The 17,635-nt window shown below is 45.7% G+C and overlaps 1 long non-coding RNA gene across 2 annotated transcripts in view; it reads left to right on the forward strand.

Moving 5' to 3' along the window:
* Positions 1–823: 823 nt before the first annotated feature.
* Positions 824–17,635, forward strand: part of LOC127489167 (uncharacterized) — a 39,049-nt gene continuing 22,237 nt past the window's right edge. The window contains exons 1-2 of one of the 2 annotated variants that reach the window (XR_007917115.2): positions 824–962; positions 16,546–16,738. This is a non-coding gene — a long non-coding RNA (uncharacterized lncRNA). Of the gene's footprint in view, positions 1,092–16,545; positions 16,739–17,635 lie in introns of both variants that reach the window. The other variant, XR_011385177.1, reaches the window with a different exon arrangement.

The following is a 17,635-nucleotide window of genomic DNA, read 5'->3' on the forward strand; positions in this document are numbered from 1 at the left end:
CATCCAGAGCGAGAATCCTCTGGGGTCAGGTTTTTAACCGACGTGGCCGCTGACCCCGCTCCTTCCGTGCGGCCACGTGGTGCCTCCCGCTTCCACTCACAGGGGACCCCGTCCGGGTCGGCGGCCGTCACCCCACGGACCCCAGGGGCCACGGGCCGGCTCCTGCAGGCCCCGCGTCGGGCGTTCGTGCGGGGGCGAAGCGCGCCGCCTCCAGCGCCCGCGCGCCCCGGGCTCAGCCCGGTCGTGGGGTTGCGGCGGCCGCGCTCCTCCGTGCTGGCTGCGGCCGCCTGCAGTCGGGGAACGCGGGTGGGGACTGATGGGGGTCCCCTGAGGGGAGCCGCCCTTGGAGGGTAGGGCAGAACGAGTCCGGTTCAGGGAGGCGCTGCCAGCAGTGGCCGCTCGGGGCGCTCTCGGGCAGGGCCTCCAGGAGCGCTGGGGGCTGCGCTGATCGTCCCGGGGTGCAGGCCCCGCAGCTGTCAGCGCCCGGCTTCTGGGGCAGCCGTGAGATGCGGGACTGGAGAGTGTGGAGCTGGCGGGCGCCGGGTCGCAGGGGCGCCCTCTTCAGGCAGCCAGGCCTTCCTGCCGCGCTCCCGTCAGTGCCGCATCACTGCGCAGGCGCAAAGCGCTGTCCTCCACAGCTCAGGGCAGGGGCTCCAGAGGTGGCAGACCGGCCCAGACGGAGGCCAATGGCTACGCATGCGCAAGCACAGAGTTACTGATTGGTTGCTGCTCTTCCCGTCTTATCCAATAGAAAAGAGTCCCTCCGGCACCCATATTTGAATACAGAGGCTATGAGTATGCTGTGCAGTTGGCGTCGGCCATTTTTTTTTTTATGTTTCGTTGGATTTGTTGTGGTCCGTTGGCGTGCGCTGTGGACTGCAGCACATGCGGAGGCCAGGCTTGAAGCCAGGCACGTGGAGCTGCCGCGGAGAGGGCCGACTGGAGAGAGCGCGGGTCTGCGGGTGTGTGAGGAGAACGCTCCCGTGGACGGCTGCCCCAGCTCCCCGGCGTCGCGGGCCTGCTGAGCGCCGCGTCAGCGTCTGTGGCGCGTCCGTGGGGCCTGGCCGGGCCCGGGCGCTCTCCTCAGGGAGGTGGGAGCCGCGGAGAGGCGTGGAGGGCGCGGGGCGTGCGTGCCGGGGGACGGACGCGGGCTGTGGGCGTCGCCGCGCCGCTGGGCGCCCTGTGGCAGGCGCTGCTCGCGGCCATGAAGCTCCTGGGGGCGAACTGGAATGAGGGTTTCTCCTGTCAGCGGCCGGGGGAGCTGCCGTCTGAGAACTGGGACCCGAGCTGCGCGTTGGTTTTCTTGATGGATTGATTTTATATTTTATGGAGTACGTGGTTGTGGGCTGTGTTGTCGCTTTCCCACCAGCTTCTGCTTGTGGGGTCTGGGATGTTGTCCGTGGAGCGTTGGTTGTGCTGTCGGTTCAGTTTGGGGTCGTTTTCAGGGTGAACAGTGTTTGTGACTGAGGGGTATCTTGGTTCTCTTGGGTTATGTCACTGTAACGCTACGGAAGTCTCCTGGAACTTGGGGCCGAGTGTGGGCATTTGGGAGTCATTGATTTTAGGATTGTTTATGGAGTAAATTATGTGAATGGTGGACTATGATGGGGTAGAAATTTCTTTTAATTTTAAAAATTCAGAAGATTGATTTTTGAGGTCTTGGGGAAGAGTCTGTTTTGTGGGCGATTATGCCGTTATGGAGGGTTGTGGGTGCTTGGTCATTGTTACTGTGTTTCTTGTGACTGACATTTTCTGGGGGATTAGATGGCTGGTGATGTGGTTAATCAACGTGAAATGAGGGAATGAAGAAATACAGTGTAACTAAGACTCTCTATTTGACATTGTAGTTCATGCTGTTATTTGGGAGGGGAAATATTTTGGGGCTCATTTTTTCCAGTAAGATTCTGTACAATATCCTGGCTCCTGACTTCGGATCAGTGCATCTCTGGCCGTGGCAGCCGTTTGGGGGGTGGACCAGTGGAAGGAAGACCTCTCTCTCTCTCTTTTTCTCTCTCTCTCTCTCATTGTCTAACTCTGTAAAATTAAAAAAAAAAAAAAACTACTCTACCATGGTTCCGGCCCCTGGAATCTCCTCAGAAGTTGTGGGGTTGAAATCAATCTCTGAGCTGAGGATTTTCTACCAGATTTTTTTCTCAACAACACATCTTGAAGTGTTTGGATTTGGTCTACAAAGAGTGTGCTAGTTCTTTTAAAAAAAACTTGTATTTATTTTTTGAGATAACATATAATTTACATTATAGCCAAAGGCTTATTGGTGCCCCTAAATAAAGAGTTCCAGAAATAAAAAGTGAGAAGACCATAGTCCAGTAGGAAAGGAGGCACGGGCTACACAGAATAACCAACAGAAAAGATGTTCATGTTGACTCACATAAAGTAAATTTTAAAGTAGTCCCCAAATCATTAAAACTCTAGTAGAATATAATGCCTATCAATTTTCTTGGATAAATATTTAACACAAAATGAGACAAAACACTCTATTTCCAGTAAAACTATATATTCAGGCATTTTTCTCTTTAAATATTGGCTGCCACCCTATAAGAGAGGACATGCACCATTTGTCTTTCTGTGTTTGGATTATTTCACTCAATAGCATGTCCTCCAGTTCCAGCCATTTTTCCTGCAAATGGTAGAATTTCATTCTTTTTATGGGTGAATAATCCTCCTATGTGTGTGTGTGTGTGTGTGTGTGTGTGTGTGAGAGAGAGAGAGAGAGAGAGAGAGAGAGAGAGACCTTAGCAGGTTTTCAGCTGTCAACTTCAGTGGGTTTAAGAAGTGACCCTGCCGCTCCTCAGTTGAGTGTGTGTGCTCCATTCTGCACACCTGCAGATGGAACCAAGGGCTGGAATGGTGATTGCTTTATGAGGAAAGGTGGCTGTGAAGCTGCTGGGTCATCCCAGGGCTGCACCTGGTTGCATGCTCCCCAGCAATCTGCTCAAGGCCCATCTACCCTTGGTCTGACCACAGGTGTAGAGTTCAGCATTTCTTTCCCACATGTGGGCACCCTTTTCTCTGTGGGATTTATGTGGATTCCCCTGTTGGGAGTGAGGGGCTGTCTTGTTAGGCACATGAGGCCATTTGTATTTCCTTTTGGTAACCTGTGTGCTTCTGTTCAACCTGCATTTCTTTTGAGACATTGATGTTTTTCCCATTGAATTATGTATGCTTTCATTTTTAAAGATTGCATTTATTTATCTGAGAGGCACAGTAATATTAAGGGGTGGTGGTGGTGGGGAGTGATCCTGAGATACTCCATCTACTGTACATGCTCCATCTATTGATTCCCTTCCCAAGTGGTCACACTGGTGAGAGCTGGGCCGATCTGAAGCCGTGAGCCAGGATGTTAGGACCTCTCCTTCCTTCCTCTTTCAAATGGGGATGGGATGGGAATAGCAATGGGAGCAGCAGAGCTCAGGCAGCAGCTGTTTGTATTGCAGAGACTGTTAGTAGCCCCAGTTGATGTGTGGGACACTGAGGCCCAGAGCCACCAAGTACCTATCTCATGGTGGGGGTCTGGAATCCAAACGCTTAGCTGTCAGCTGAACTTGTAACTGCACCCTCCTGTCAGTGAGGTGGGAGGGAGGAGGAACTGAAGGCGATGTTGCTGGCAAAGCCTCGACACAAAGGAGCTGCTCAGGAATGACAGCTGTGTCCAGTTAGTAGCATGGAGCTTAATCCAGATCTCCCACATGGGTGTCAGGCACCTAACTACCTGACCATCCCTTGCACTCTCCTACGACCCACACTAACTTCTTCTTTTTTTTGTATTAAGTTTATTGATTTATTTGAAAGAGTTGCAGGGTGGGGGAGAGAGAGGGAGAGAGACAGAGAGTTCTTCCATTAGCTGGTTCATTCCAGAGATGGCTGTGATGGGCAGGCTGAAGCCAGGCACCAGGAGCATCATTCAGTTCTCCCATGTGGGTGGCAGGGCCAAGCATTTGGGTCCTGTTCCTCTAATTTTTGCAGGTCATCAGCAGGGAGCTGGATTGGAAGTAGAGCAGCTGAGCAATGAACTGACCACCATATGGATGCCAGCATTGCAGGCAACAGCCTTATACACTAAGCCACAGGGCTGGCCTCCACATGAACTTCTATTTCTCTCATATTGTTCAGCCAGAGCCACATGGACCAACTTATTTAAAAAAATGAAACCTATGATTTTTAGTTTCTGCCTACATTGATAGAATATTATACAATAAAATCATCTTGTTAATTTGTGTGGCAACAAATTTGCTGTGTTTCCAGTGCACTTTGTTATTGGCAAAGCTGATGCTCAAAATATAGTAAGAATCACTAGAAGCACATTTAGCCTAGTGATTAAGATGCTCATTAAGAGACCCACACATCGGAGCTGGTGCTGTGGCGCAGCAGGTTAAAGCCCTGGCCTGATGCGCCGGCATCCCATATGGGTACCGATTCTAGTCCAGGCTGCTCCTCTTTCGATCCAGTTCTCTGCTATGGCCTGGGATAGCAGTAGAAGATGGCCCAAGTTCTTGGGCCCCTGCACGCACATAGGAGACCCAGAAGAAGCTCCTGGCCCCTGGCTTTGGATCGGCACAGTTCCGGTCATTGCAGCCATCTGGGGAGTGAACCAGTGGATGGAAGACCTCTCTCTCTGTCTCTCTCTCTCTGTGTCTCTGTCTTTCAAATAAATACAAGAAATATTTACAAAAAAACCCACATCATTGGACCTAGGTTCAGTTCCTCCTGTCTTTAGCTCCTGATTCCAGCTTCCTGCTAATGCAGACTCTAGAAGGCATCAGTGATGGCCTGAGTAAGTCAATTCCTGCCAGCCACAGCCACATGGGAATCCTTGGTTGCATTTCCAGCTCCCAGCTTCAGTTCCTACCTGGTTTATCCCATTTGGTTGCAAGAATTTTGGGAATAAACCAAAAAATGGGAGTACCATCTGTGTCTCAGCCTCTCCAAAAATTTAAAGACTTAGAAGATGTGTTCATTATTGAAAGGCAGAGTGACAGAGAGGGAGACACAGAGAGATCTTCCATCCACTGGTTCACTTCCTAGAATGCCACAGCAGCCATGTGTGGAACTCCATCATGATTTCCCACATGCGGAACAGGGACCCAAGTACTTGGGGTACCTTCAGCCTTTGCAGGCACATTAGGAAGAAGGCAGATATGCAGTGGAGGAGCCAGGACTCAAATCATTACTCCAGCATGAAATGCCAGCGTCATTGTTGACAGCCTAAACCATAGTGCCATGATGCTGTCACCACAAAATAAATAACTTTAAAAATCTTTTAAATGCATAATGAGAACACTGGAGTTGCCCCAGTGGTGGGGGAAGACAGGGAGCCCGCCAGCCAAGGACATGTTACAGGCTGAACCTACTAGGTCCCTGCTGTCTGGCAGGGGGCACTGTGGAGTAAAGCATGCTCAAATGATTGAGTACAGTGAGGCTTTGGTGGTACTAGGCAAGACTGACGTTTATTGCACCTGGCAAGCAGCAGAATTTGGCCCAAATGCTTGCCCCATTTCCAATGTGTGGGAGACCCAGCTGGAATTCCTAACTCAAGGCTTTGGCCTGGCCCAACCATGATCATTGAAATCATTTGGTGAATGAACCAGTAGATGGAAAATCTCTCTCTCTGTTTCTAGCCCTCTCTATCTGTAATCTGTCTTTCAGAGAAATAAGTCTTTTTTTTTATAAAAGGCCCCTCCTTGCAATGCCATTGCACTGGGGGCTAAGTTTCCAGCACAGGTATTTTGGGAGGACATTTGAGCCACAGCATTCTTTCAAGGAAGCAGCCAGCAGTGCAGACAGGTGAGGGCTTTGCAACCTTCCTGCAAGACAGCTCTAGTGGGTGGGCCAGAGAGTGGGGCCAGGAGGAAAGACTCTGTTCTGTCCCACAAGGACCACAGGCAGGGCGTGGCAGCTGAGAGGCCCCCATCCTGTAATTGGTTAAGGACAAGCAGCCACTCTTTTCAGCCAGGAGAGAATCCTGGGCTCCCATCCCTTCAGTTCAGCCACAGGCTTCCTGCTCAGGGGTCAGCCCTTGTGAACACCAGTGTGTTGGGCTCCACAGCCCCCTGGCCCACATGATGGAAACTTTCCAATAGGATTAGACCTTCCCTGGTAGCTGTCACACAGGCCAGTGCTTTCTGACACAGGATCTGCAGAGCAGACACATGAGCACAAGAGACAGGGAGGCTTTTGTATTGAACACTGCCATCTAATGTCAATGTTCAGCCAGCAGGAGGCCACAAGACGAGGGGTTCTCCTGAGTAAGAGGTGTGCCACAGGTTGGAGGGCGGAGGAGAGGATCAGACAGATGGGAGGGTCTCCAGATGAAGAGACTAAGGAATCAGGTCTGGAGGCCAGAAAAGGCAGGAAGCAGGTTGGCAAGGGGGTCCTGCATCCATGGCCATGTGTCCCTCGTCAGACACTGCCTGGGCGGTAGGACAGCAGCAGCTATGAGGGTCCACATCCCTAGGGCTTAGATAATCTGCTCCAGAGGTGCAGGGAAAGGCAGGAATGCAGGCAAAATGGTCCCCTGGAGACAGCTGTAAGCCCCAAGAGGAGAGGCTGGCATGGAAAGAAATACCCATGGGCTTTTTAAAAAAGAGTTTTCTTTTTATTTATTTATTTGAGAGGAACAGACAGAAAGAAAGGACTTCCATCTGCTGGTTCACTGCCCTGATGGCTGCAATGGCCAATGCTGAGGGGCGGAGCCAAGATGGCGGAATAGTGAGGGTGTGCACCGATAGTCCGGGAAAATTTAGTTTAATAAAAGTGGAGTTATGGTAGCCTCAGAAAAAGGATCAGGAAAAAATTGCAGAGGAAACTCTTCCGGATCTAGTAGCTATGACTCAGAGGACCTACTGGGAGAGCAAGGTTGCCCACCACGCGGAAGCCGAGCCGCGGGAGCCGCAGGGTCTGCGTGCCAGTGCGGGAAGGGGAGTGGATGTGGCACAGACACCAGCGGGGAGAGGAGGGTGGCCAGGGCTCCGAGTCCACACCTTGGTGCTGGAAGGGGAGGTGAGCTGAGTAACCGGAGACATTGGTGGGGAAATGGCAGACAGAATCTAGAGGGAAGCAGGCTTTGAAGCGGGAAAGTTCACCAGACTGACTACAGGAGAGAAGGAAAAAGAAAAAAGGGTGGGGGGGTACTGGTACAGACTAGTTTCTCTCTCCGCCAACCTTGCAAAGGCGAGCAAGAGACAAAGAGCAGGCCCCACTCAGGATATACATAATAAAAGGGGAGAGCTAAGGCTACAATTCAGTAACCTAGGCAACCCAGTGCGAGTCTGCAGGAGAAACTGAGCTGGCACAGACTCTTTGGGTAGAAGCCAGAGATCGGAAACTAAATACCATCAATTCTGCTCAGCCGTGCGGTATTACTTACCTCCTGAATAAAAAATAAAATAAATAAATAAATAAATAAATAAATAAATAAATAAAAAGAGAGAGATTTCCATGCGTAACCTGAGGGTGTCACCTTTGCACACCTGTAACCTGGAAGAACCAAGCAGAGCTCTCAGGCCACACCCATCTCAAGCCTCCAAGGCTCCTCCAACAGCAGGCAGTCCACTTTACACAGACATAGTATTAAAAAAAAACTCACAGTGAGGGAAGAAGAATTAACTATGCCAAGCAACAACAGAGACATTCTAGTACAGGAAGCTCATAGAACCCCCAGTAAACATGACCAAAAAGATCCTCACCACGACACGTTGTAATTAAACTCACCACAGTGAAACATAAAGAAAAGATCCTAAAATGTGCAAGAGAGAAACGTCAGATTACTCTCAGAGGATCTCCAATCAGACTCACAGCAGACTTCTCATCAGAAACACTACAGGCTAGGAGGGAATGGCGAGACATAGCACAGGTGCTGAGAGAAAAATTGCCAGCCCAGAATATTATATCCTGCTAAGCTCTCATTTGTGAATGAAGGTGAAATAAAGACCTTTCATGGCAAACAGAAATTAAAAGACTTTGTGGCCACTCGTCTGGCCCTGCAAAAGATGCTTAAAGATGTGCTACACTCAGAAACACAGAAACACGGCCATCAATATGAAAGAAGGTAAAGGAAGAACACCTACCAGTAAAAGAGCATGGGAAGCTCAAAGCATATACTAGAAATATCTCCGGGAAAATGGCAGGGCAAAGTCACTATGTATCAATAGTCACATTAAACGTTAATGGACTTAACTCTTCAGTTAAAAGACACCGATTGGCTGATTGGCTTAAGGAACAAAACCCAACTATTTGTTGCCTACAAGAAACACATCTCTCTAACGAAGATGCAAGTAGACTGAAAGTGAAAGGTAGGAAAAAGATATCCATGCCAACAGAAACCAAAAAAAAGCAGGTGTAGCCATATTAATATCAGACAAAATAAACTTTAATACAAAAACTGTTAAGAGAGACAAAGAGGGGCACTATATAATGATTAAGGGTTCAATTCAACAGGAAGATGTAACTATTATAAATGTATATGCACCTAATTACAGGGCACCGGTTTATTTAAAAGATATGTTAAGGGACTTCAAGGGAGACTTAGATTCCAATACAATAGTACTGGGGGACTTCAATATTCCACTCTCAGAAACAGATCATCCAGACAGAAGATCAACGAGGAAACAGCAGATTTAATCGACACTATTGCCCAAATGGATCTAACAGATATCTACAGAACTTTCAATCCTGCATCTAAAGACTTTACATTCTTCTCAGCAGTGCATGGAACCTTCTCTAGGATTGATCACATACTAGGCCATAAAGCAAGTCTCAGCAAATTTAAAAGAATTAGAATCATACCATGCAGCTTCTCGGACCACAGTGGAATGAAGCTGGTGATTAACAACTCAGGAAACCCTAGAAAGTATGCAAACACATGGAGACTGAACAACATGCTCCTGAATGAACACTGGGTCATTCAAGAAATCAAAAGAGAAATCAAAAACTTTCTGGAAGTAAATGAGGATAACAACACTACATATCAAAACTTATGGGATATGGCAAAAGCAGTATTGAGAGGCAAGTTTATAGCAATAGGTGCCTATATCAAGAAATTGGAAAGGTACAAAATAAATGAGCTTTCAGCGCATCTCAAGGAGCTAGAAAACCTACAGCAAACCAGACCCAAATCTAGTAGGAGAAGAGAAATAATTAAAATCAGACAAGAAATTAACAGGATTGTGTGGGGAGCAACTCGGACTAGACTAAGTTACTCGAATTAAGACTTATTCTATGCATCGGCTCTCCCAAAATATGGCGCTGAGAAGGGAGTAAACATCTTCTACACAGCTGCCTCTCACCAATTTGATTGACTGAGCTGCAGGAGCTGATCTTGCTCCTGATTGGAGGAGAGCAGCGTACTCGGCGTGTGGGTAGCAGAGTTGGGATTGGTGGAAGAGGACTATAAAGGAGGAGAGAGACGGCATGCACCAGGAACATCTAAGGGGAACATCTAAAGGGAACACCTGAGCAGCCCCCGAGAGAGCCGGCCGGCAGCGTGCCGCTCCCCCGCGGAAGTGGGGAAAGTGGCAGGGGGAACCGCCCTTCCATGGAGGTGGAAGGGTCGGTAGCCAACCCGGGAAGAACCAGCAGCAAACCCGGGGAGGGCTGAGCAGACAAAAGAACAGCGCAGGGTCTAGTGTCGTTCCTCCACGAAGAGGGGGAGCGACAGGATTGAATCCAAAAAAACATTACAAAAAATCAGCCAAACGAGGAGCTGGTTTTTTGAAAAAATAAACAAAATTGACACTCCATTGGCCCAACTAACTAAAAAAAGAAGAGAAAAGACCCAAATCAATAAAATCAGAGATGAAAAAGGAAATGTAACAACAGACACCACAGAAATAAAAAGAATCATCAGAAATTACTACAAGGACTTGTATGCCAGCAAACAGGGAAACCTATCAGAAATGGATAGATTCCTGGACACATGCAACCTACCTAAATTGAACCAGGAAGACATCGAAAACCTAATAGACCCATAACTGAAACAGAAATTGAAACAGTAATAAAGGCCCTCCCAACAAAGAAAAGCCCAGGACCCGATGGATTCACTGCTGAATTCTACCAGACATTTAAAGAAGAACTAACTCCAATTCTTCTCAAACTATTCAGAACAATCGAAGAAGAGGGAATCCTCCCAAATTCTTTCTATGAAGCCAGCATCACCTTAATCCCTAAGCCAGAGAAAGATGCAGCACTGAAAGAAAATTACAGACCATTATCCCTGATGAACATAGACGCAAAAATCCTCAATAAAATTCTGGCCAATAGAATGCAACAACACATCAGAAAGATCATCCACCCAGACCAAGTGGGATTTACCCTGGTATGCAGGGATGGTTCAACATTCGCAAATCAATCAATGTGATTCACCACATTAACAGACTGCAGAAGAAAAACCATATGATTATCTCAATAGATGCAGAGAAAGCATTTGATCAAATTCAACACCCCTTCATGATGAAATCTCTAAGCAAATTGGGTATAGAAGGAACATTCCTCAATATAATCAATTTATGAAAAACTCATGGCCCGCATCCTACTGAATGGGGAAAAGTTGGAAGCATTTCCACTGAGATCTGGCACCAGACAGGGATGCCCACTCTCACCACTGCTATTTAACATAGCTCTGGAAGTTTTAGCCAGAGCCATCAGACAAGGAAAAGAAATTAAAGGAATACAAATTGAGAAGGAAGAAGTCAAACTATCCCCCTTTGCAGGCGATATGATTCTGTACTTAGAGGATCCAAAGAACTCTACTAAGAGACTATTAGAACTCATAGAGGAGTTTGGCAAAGTGGCAGGATATAAAATCAATGCACAAAAATCAACATCCTTTGTATACACAAGCAATGCCACAGCTGAGAAAGAACTGCTAAGATCAATCCCATTCACAATAGCTACAAAAACAATCCAATACCTTGGAATAAACTTAACCAAGGATGTTAAAGATCTCTACGATGAGAATTACAAAATCTTAAAGAAAGAAATAGAAGAGGATACCAAAAAATGGAAAAATCTTCCATGCTCATGGATTGGAAGAATCAACATCATCAAAATGTCCATTCTCCTAAAAGCAATTTATAGATTCCGTTAACTTTAAACACCTAAGAATGATTGTGTGTTGATTACAGAGTTCAATCAATATTATTAAGTAGAACCAAAAAAGTACTAAAAAGGATAAAGTATTAAGTTGTACATCAACAGTCAGGACAAGGGCTGCTCATGTCACTCTTTCTCGAAGTGCCCATTTCATTTCAACAGGTTTCCTTTTTGGTGTTCAGTTAGTTGTCACCGATCAGGGAGAACAAATGATATTTGTCCCTCTGGGTCTTGCTTATTTCACTCAGCCTGATGTGTTCCAGATTCCTCCATTTTGTTGCAAATATCCGGATTTCATTGTTTTTGACTGCTGTATAGTATTCTATAGAGTACATGTCCCATAATTTCTTTATCCAGTCTACTGTTGATAGGCATTTGGGTTGATTCCAGGTCTTAGCTATTGTGAATCAAGCAGCAATAAACATTGAGGTGCAGACTGCGTTTTTGTTTGCCAATTTAATTTCCTTTGGGCAAACTTCAAGGAGTGGGATGGCTGGGTTGAATGGTAAGGTTATCTTCAGGTTTCTGAGGAATCTGCAGACTGACTTCCATAGTGGCTTAACCAGTTTGCACTCCCACCAACAGTGGGTTAGTGTCCCTTTTTCCGGACATCCTCTCCAGCATCTGTTGTTGGTAGATTTCTGTATGTGAGCCATTCTAGCCGGGGTGAGGTGAAACCTCATTGTTGTTTTGATTTGCATTTCCCTGATTGCTAGTGATCCTGAACATTTTTTCATGTGCCTGTTGGCCATTTGGATTACCTCCTTTGAAAAATGTCTATTGAGGTCTTTGGCCCATCTCTTAAGTGGGTTGTTTGTTTTGTTGTTGTGGAGCTTCTTGATCTCTTTGTAGATTCTGGTTATTAAGCCTTTATCTGTTGCATAGTTTGCAAATATTTTTTCCCATTCTGTCGGTTGCCTCTTCACTCTCCTGACTGTTTCTTTTGCAGTACAGAAACTTCTCAATTTGATGCTATCCCACATGTTAATTTTGGCTTTGACTGCCTGTGCCTCCAGGATTTTTTCCAAGAGTCTTGGGTCTTTGCCTGTGCCTATATCTCGCAGGGTTTCACCAATGTTCTCTAATAACTTGATGGTGTTGGGTCGTAGATTTAGGTCTTTAATCCATGTTGAGTGGATTTTTGTGTAAGGTGAAAGGTAGGGGTCTGGCTTCATGCTTCTGCACATGGAAATCCAGTTTTCCCAGCACCACTTATTGAATAGACTGTCCTTATTCCAGGGATTGGTTTTGGATCCCTGATCAAATATAAGTTGGCTGTAGATGTTTGGGTTGATTTCTGGTGTTTCAATTCTGTTCCATTGGTCTATCCATCTGTTTCTGTACCAGTACCATGCTTTTTGATTACCACTGCCCTGTAGTATGTCCTGAAATCTGGTATTGTGATACTTCCAGCTCTGTTTCTGTTGTACACGATTGCTTTAGCTATTCAAGGTTTCCTGTGTCTCCATATGAATTTAAGGATCATTTTTTCTAGATCTGAGAAGAATGCCTTTGGCATTTTGATTGGTATCACATTGAATCTATAAATTTCTTTTGGAGAATGGACCTTTTGCTGATGTTGATTCTTCTAATCCATGGGCATGGAAGATTTTTCCATTTCTTGGTATCCTCTTCTATTTCTTTCTTTAAGATTTTGTAATTCTCATAGTAGAGATCTTTAATATCCTTGGTTAAGTCCAAGGTGTTGGATTTTTTTGTGGCTATTGTGAATGGGATTGATTTTAGAAGTTCTTTCTCAGCCATGGCATTGCCTGTGTATACAAAGGTTGTGGATCTTTGCACATTGATTTTATACCCTGCTACTTTGACAAACTCTTGTATGAGTTCCAATAGTCTCTTAGTAGAGTTCTTTGGGTCCCCTAAATAAAGAATCATGTCATCTGCAAAGAGGGATAGTTTGAGTTCTTCCTTCCCAATTTGTATCCCTTTAATTTCTTTTTCTTGCCTAATAGCTCTGGCTAGAACCTCCAGAACTATATTGAATAGCAGTGGTGAGAGTGGGCATCCCTGTCTGGTACCAGATCTCAGTGGAAATGCTTCCAACTTTTCCCCATTCAATAGGATGTTGGCTGTGGGTTTTTCATAGATTGCTTTGATTGTATTGAGGAATGTTCCTTCCAAACCCAGTTTGCTTAGGGTTTTCATCATGAACGGGTGTTGTAGTTTATCGAATGCTTTCTCTGCATCTATTGAGATAATCATATGGTTTTTCTTCTGCAGTCTGTTAATGTGGTGAATCACATTGATTGATTTGCGAATGTTGAACCATCCCTGCATACCAGGGTAAATCCCACTTGGTCTGGGTGGATGATCTTTCTGATGTGTTGTTGCATTCTATTGGCCAGAATTTTATTGAGGATTTTTGCGTCTATGTTCATCAGGGATAATGGTCTGTAATTTTCTTTCAGTGCTGCATCTTTCTCTGGCTTAGGGATTAAGGTGATGCTGGTTTCATAGAAAGAATTTGGGAGGATTCCCTCTTCTTCGATTGTTCTGAATAGTTTGAGAAGAATTGGAGTTAGTTCTTCTTTAAATGTCTGGTAGAATTCAGCAGTGAATCCATCGGGTCCTGGGCTTTTCTTTGTTGGGAGGGCCTTTATTACTGTTTCAATTTCTTTCTCAGTTATGGGTCTGTTTAGGTTTTCGATGTCTTCCTGGTTCAATTTAGGTAGGTTGCATGTGTCCAGGAATCTATCCATTTCTGATAGGTTTCCCTGTTTGCTGGCATACAAGTCCTAGTAGTAATTTCTGATGATTCTTTTTATTTCCGTGGTGTCTGTTGTTACATTTCCTTTTTCATCTCTGATTTTATTGATTTGGGTCTTTTCTCTTCTTTTTTTAGTTAGTTGGGCCAATGGAGTGTCAATTTTGTTTATTTTTTCAAAAAACCAGCTCCTCGTTTGGCTGATTTTTTGTAATGTTTTTCTTGATTCAATCCTGTTGATTTCTTCTCTGATTTTAATTATTTCTCTTCTCCTACTAGATTTTGGTCTGGTTTGCTGTAGGTTTTCTAGATCCTTGAGGTGAATTGAAAGCTCATCGATTTGGTGCCTTTCCAATTTCTTGATGTAGGCACCTATTGATATAAACTTTCCTCTTAACACTGCTTTTGCTGCGTCCCATAAGTTTTGGTATGTTGTGCTGTTATCCTCATTTACTTACAGAAAATTTTTGATTTCTCTTTTAATTTCTTCTATGACCCATTGTTCATTCAGGAGCATGTTGTTCAATCTCCATGTGTTTGCGTATGCTCTAGGGATTCCTGAGTTGCTAATTTCCAACTTCATTCCTTTATGGTCTGAGAAGCTGCATGGTATGATTCTAATTCTTTTGAATTTGCTGAGACTTGCTTTATGGCCTAGTATGTGGTCAATCCTAGAGAAGGTTCCATGTACTGCTGAGAAGAATGTAAAATCTTTAGCTGTAGGATTGAAAGTTCTGTATATATCAGCAATCAGCCGAGACTCTTGCTATGAGCTGTCTAGGCTATGGAAGCCCCTTGGCTGCTCCACTTCTGATCCAGCTCTATGCCAATGCTTCTGGGGAAACAGTGGGAGATGGCCCAAGTGCTTGGTCTCCTGCCAGCCATGTGAAAGATCTGGAGGAAGCTCCTGGCTTGTGGTTTCAGGCTGGCCCAGTCCTGGCTATTACAGTCATCTGAGGGGACTGAACCAGTGGATTGATCTCCCTATCATCCCCCACTCCCCATCACTCTGCCTTTCAAGTATATAAATCTTTAAAAATAAACAAAGCATACTGTTCACTGGGTCTTGGTATATTCAGGTTTTCCTGTCTTGTAATTTCCGTACTTTTCTCATCATCTCAAAGGGAAACACCATACTCCTTGTCAGAGAACCTCATTCTCTCCACCTGCCTTGCCTTGGTAACCCTTATCTACCTCCTGTCTCTGTGGATTTATTTTCACTTCTGGCCATATCATGGAGATAGAGGGTCACTTTTATGTCTGTTTTCTTTCAATAAGCAAAATATATCCAAGGTTCATCCATATTGTAGCATATATCCACACCTGATCCTTTTATGGCTGAGTAATATCTACTGTGTGAACGAAGCATATTAATACTTTTCATTTATCACATGCTGGGTAAATGGGTCACTTACACATTTGGCTACTATGTATACTGACACTCTGAACTTTTCTGAGGAAGTCAAACTTTTAAGGGAGGGGCCGGCACTGTGGCTCACTTGGTTAATCTTCCACCTGCAGTGCCGGCATGCCATATGGGCGCCGGTTCTATTCCTGGCTGCTCCTCTTCCAGTCCAGCTCTCTGCTGTGGCCCAGGAAGGCAGTGGAGGATGGCTCAAGTGCTTGGGCCCCTGCACCCATGTGGGAGACCAGGAAGAAGCACCTGGCTCCTGGCTTTGGATAGGCACAGTTCCAGCTGTAGCAGTATTTGGGGAGTGAACCAATGAAAGGAAGACCTTTCTCTCTGTCTCTCTCTTACTTTCTGTAACTCTACCTGTCAAATAAATAAAACAAATTAAAAAAAAACTTGTGAGGGATTTGCAGAATAAAGTGTGATGTTTAAATTCCACAACATTACTAGCTATACTTTTTAAAAACGGATTACAGCCATACCAGTGTTCATCTTCTCAGAGATACTTTGTGCATGACAATTCATTCTGGAGGCCCTTGCATATCTTTGTCTTTGCCTTCCAACTTACTAGGATGTGAATTTCTACTAGTGCAGTTCATTGAACTCCATGTATATTTTTGCATCCTATGATGTGTCAGCGATAGAGGCATGAGAGATATTCCAGCTGCTGATTGACTCCTCTGAAGTACTTTCTACAACTGTAAGATCACAGCTGGGAACTGGGTTCCCAATCCAAGTTTTCCCCATGTGTGGAATGAGCCCAACGACTTGGACCCTCACTGCTGCCTCCCAATATTCATAGGAGCAGGAAGCTGGAAACAGGAGACAGAGCTAGGGAATCAAATTGAACCATTTCTTTGTTGGATATTGATGTCCTGTTTGCTTTATGACTAGGCCAAACACCCATGCATATTTTGATTATTCTTGTTCAAAATGTTTAGGCAATTTGGGGACACAATTCATATATTCTTGTTGTCCCTGTCTCATATCCCTGTCTCTCTGGACTCTTTATGCATATGTGTTATGCTTGATGGTGTCCCACAGGTTTCTGAAACTATTGTTTGCTTATTATTCATTGGACTGGGCCATCTGCAGGGTCTGATCCACAGGTTCGGTGTTTCTTTTGCCTGTTCAAAATCCTATTGTATGAGGAGTTTGTCCTGCAACGTTTAAGCCTTAGCACTCAATGTCTGTGTGGGAGGCTTTCTGTGGAAATAAGGTGTTCACAGGTAGAGTCAGGGATGATGAGCTCATCCTGTGTCAGAGTGGGCCCTGATCCATTGCTGTTGTCCTTCCATTCCAGGCAAATGTGGATGTGGAAGGAAGAAGACTCTGATGGCACAGGCAGAGGCTGGGAAGTTGCAGCTGCAAAGCAACAACCCAAGATGCAGCAAGTGCCAGAAACTAGGAAGAGCCCATGGAGGACCCTACGCTGGAGCCTTCAGATAGAGCAGGGAGCAGCAGGCCTCTGACATCAGGCCCTGCCCTCCAGAACTGTGAGCAACCTTCCAGCTTTAAAGCCAGGCAGATGGCAGTAAGGAGCTATGGTGACTCGAGGAAGCTGGTGCAGGCCCCTGCAGGGAGTTCTCAGTTGTTCTTTTGAATTCCAGAAACTTGAGTCACTCCTCTCATAAGATGTATTCCCTTACTGTTATTTCCTATCCTGTGAAACACTTCTCTTGATGTTTGTAGTGCTTAACACATAGATTCCTTCACTAATTTGAGTATAGTGTGAATGCCGAGTGCTCTGGGCCTAGTGAGTTCCATGTCTGTACTTCCTCAGAGGTAGTGTCAGCTGGCTGCAGTCTTGGTGATTCTGCTTGTGTTGGGAGATCCTGATGCTGAGCACTCCCAGGGTCAGTGCTTCCTGTGGAGGCCCCCCTGGACTCAGAACAAGTTGTGACAACAAGAGTGACATTTGCCAGACAAGGTCCCAGAGTCTGATTGCCCAGGCTGTTCATTGGTGCCTTCTTCCCAGCACATGGGTAGATTCTAGTACCCCAGGAGGAGCAAGAGGTTTGGCATTAGTCCTTGTGTATGTGAGAAGTCCAGCACCTCGAGCCTCTCTCATTAGAGAAGGGTGCACCTGTGCATTTCTAGATTCCCAGGAGTGTGCCAGAGCTTCCTGAGTCCCCTACAGACACTCATGACTTAGCTCTGCGGCAATGTTATTGGGTTAGTTTGTCCTTTATCTAAGGGAGTTGTCAACTACTTAGAGTATCCACAAAGTTAAGCAGTGGCTGTGATAGTTTTGAGAGTTTTGCTGGGGACCATTGTACTTATCACCTTGGACAAGCTCAAGGTTAGGTCAAGTTCAGCCTAGAAAGTGGGTTCTTCCCAAAGGCAGCAGACTCCTCAGAGAGTGCTCATTCTCTATGAATAAGGCTTTGGGG

This window comes from Oryctolagus cuniculus, chromosome 21, assembly GCF_964237555.1.
Source record: "Oryctolagus cuniculus chromosome 21, mOryCun1.1, whole genome shotgun sequence".
Classification (NCBI taxonomy): domain Eukaryota; kingdom Metazoa; phylum Chordata; class Mammalia; order Lagomorpha; family Leporidae; genus Oryctolagus; species Oryctolagus cuniculus.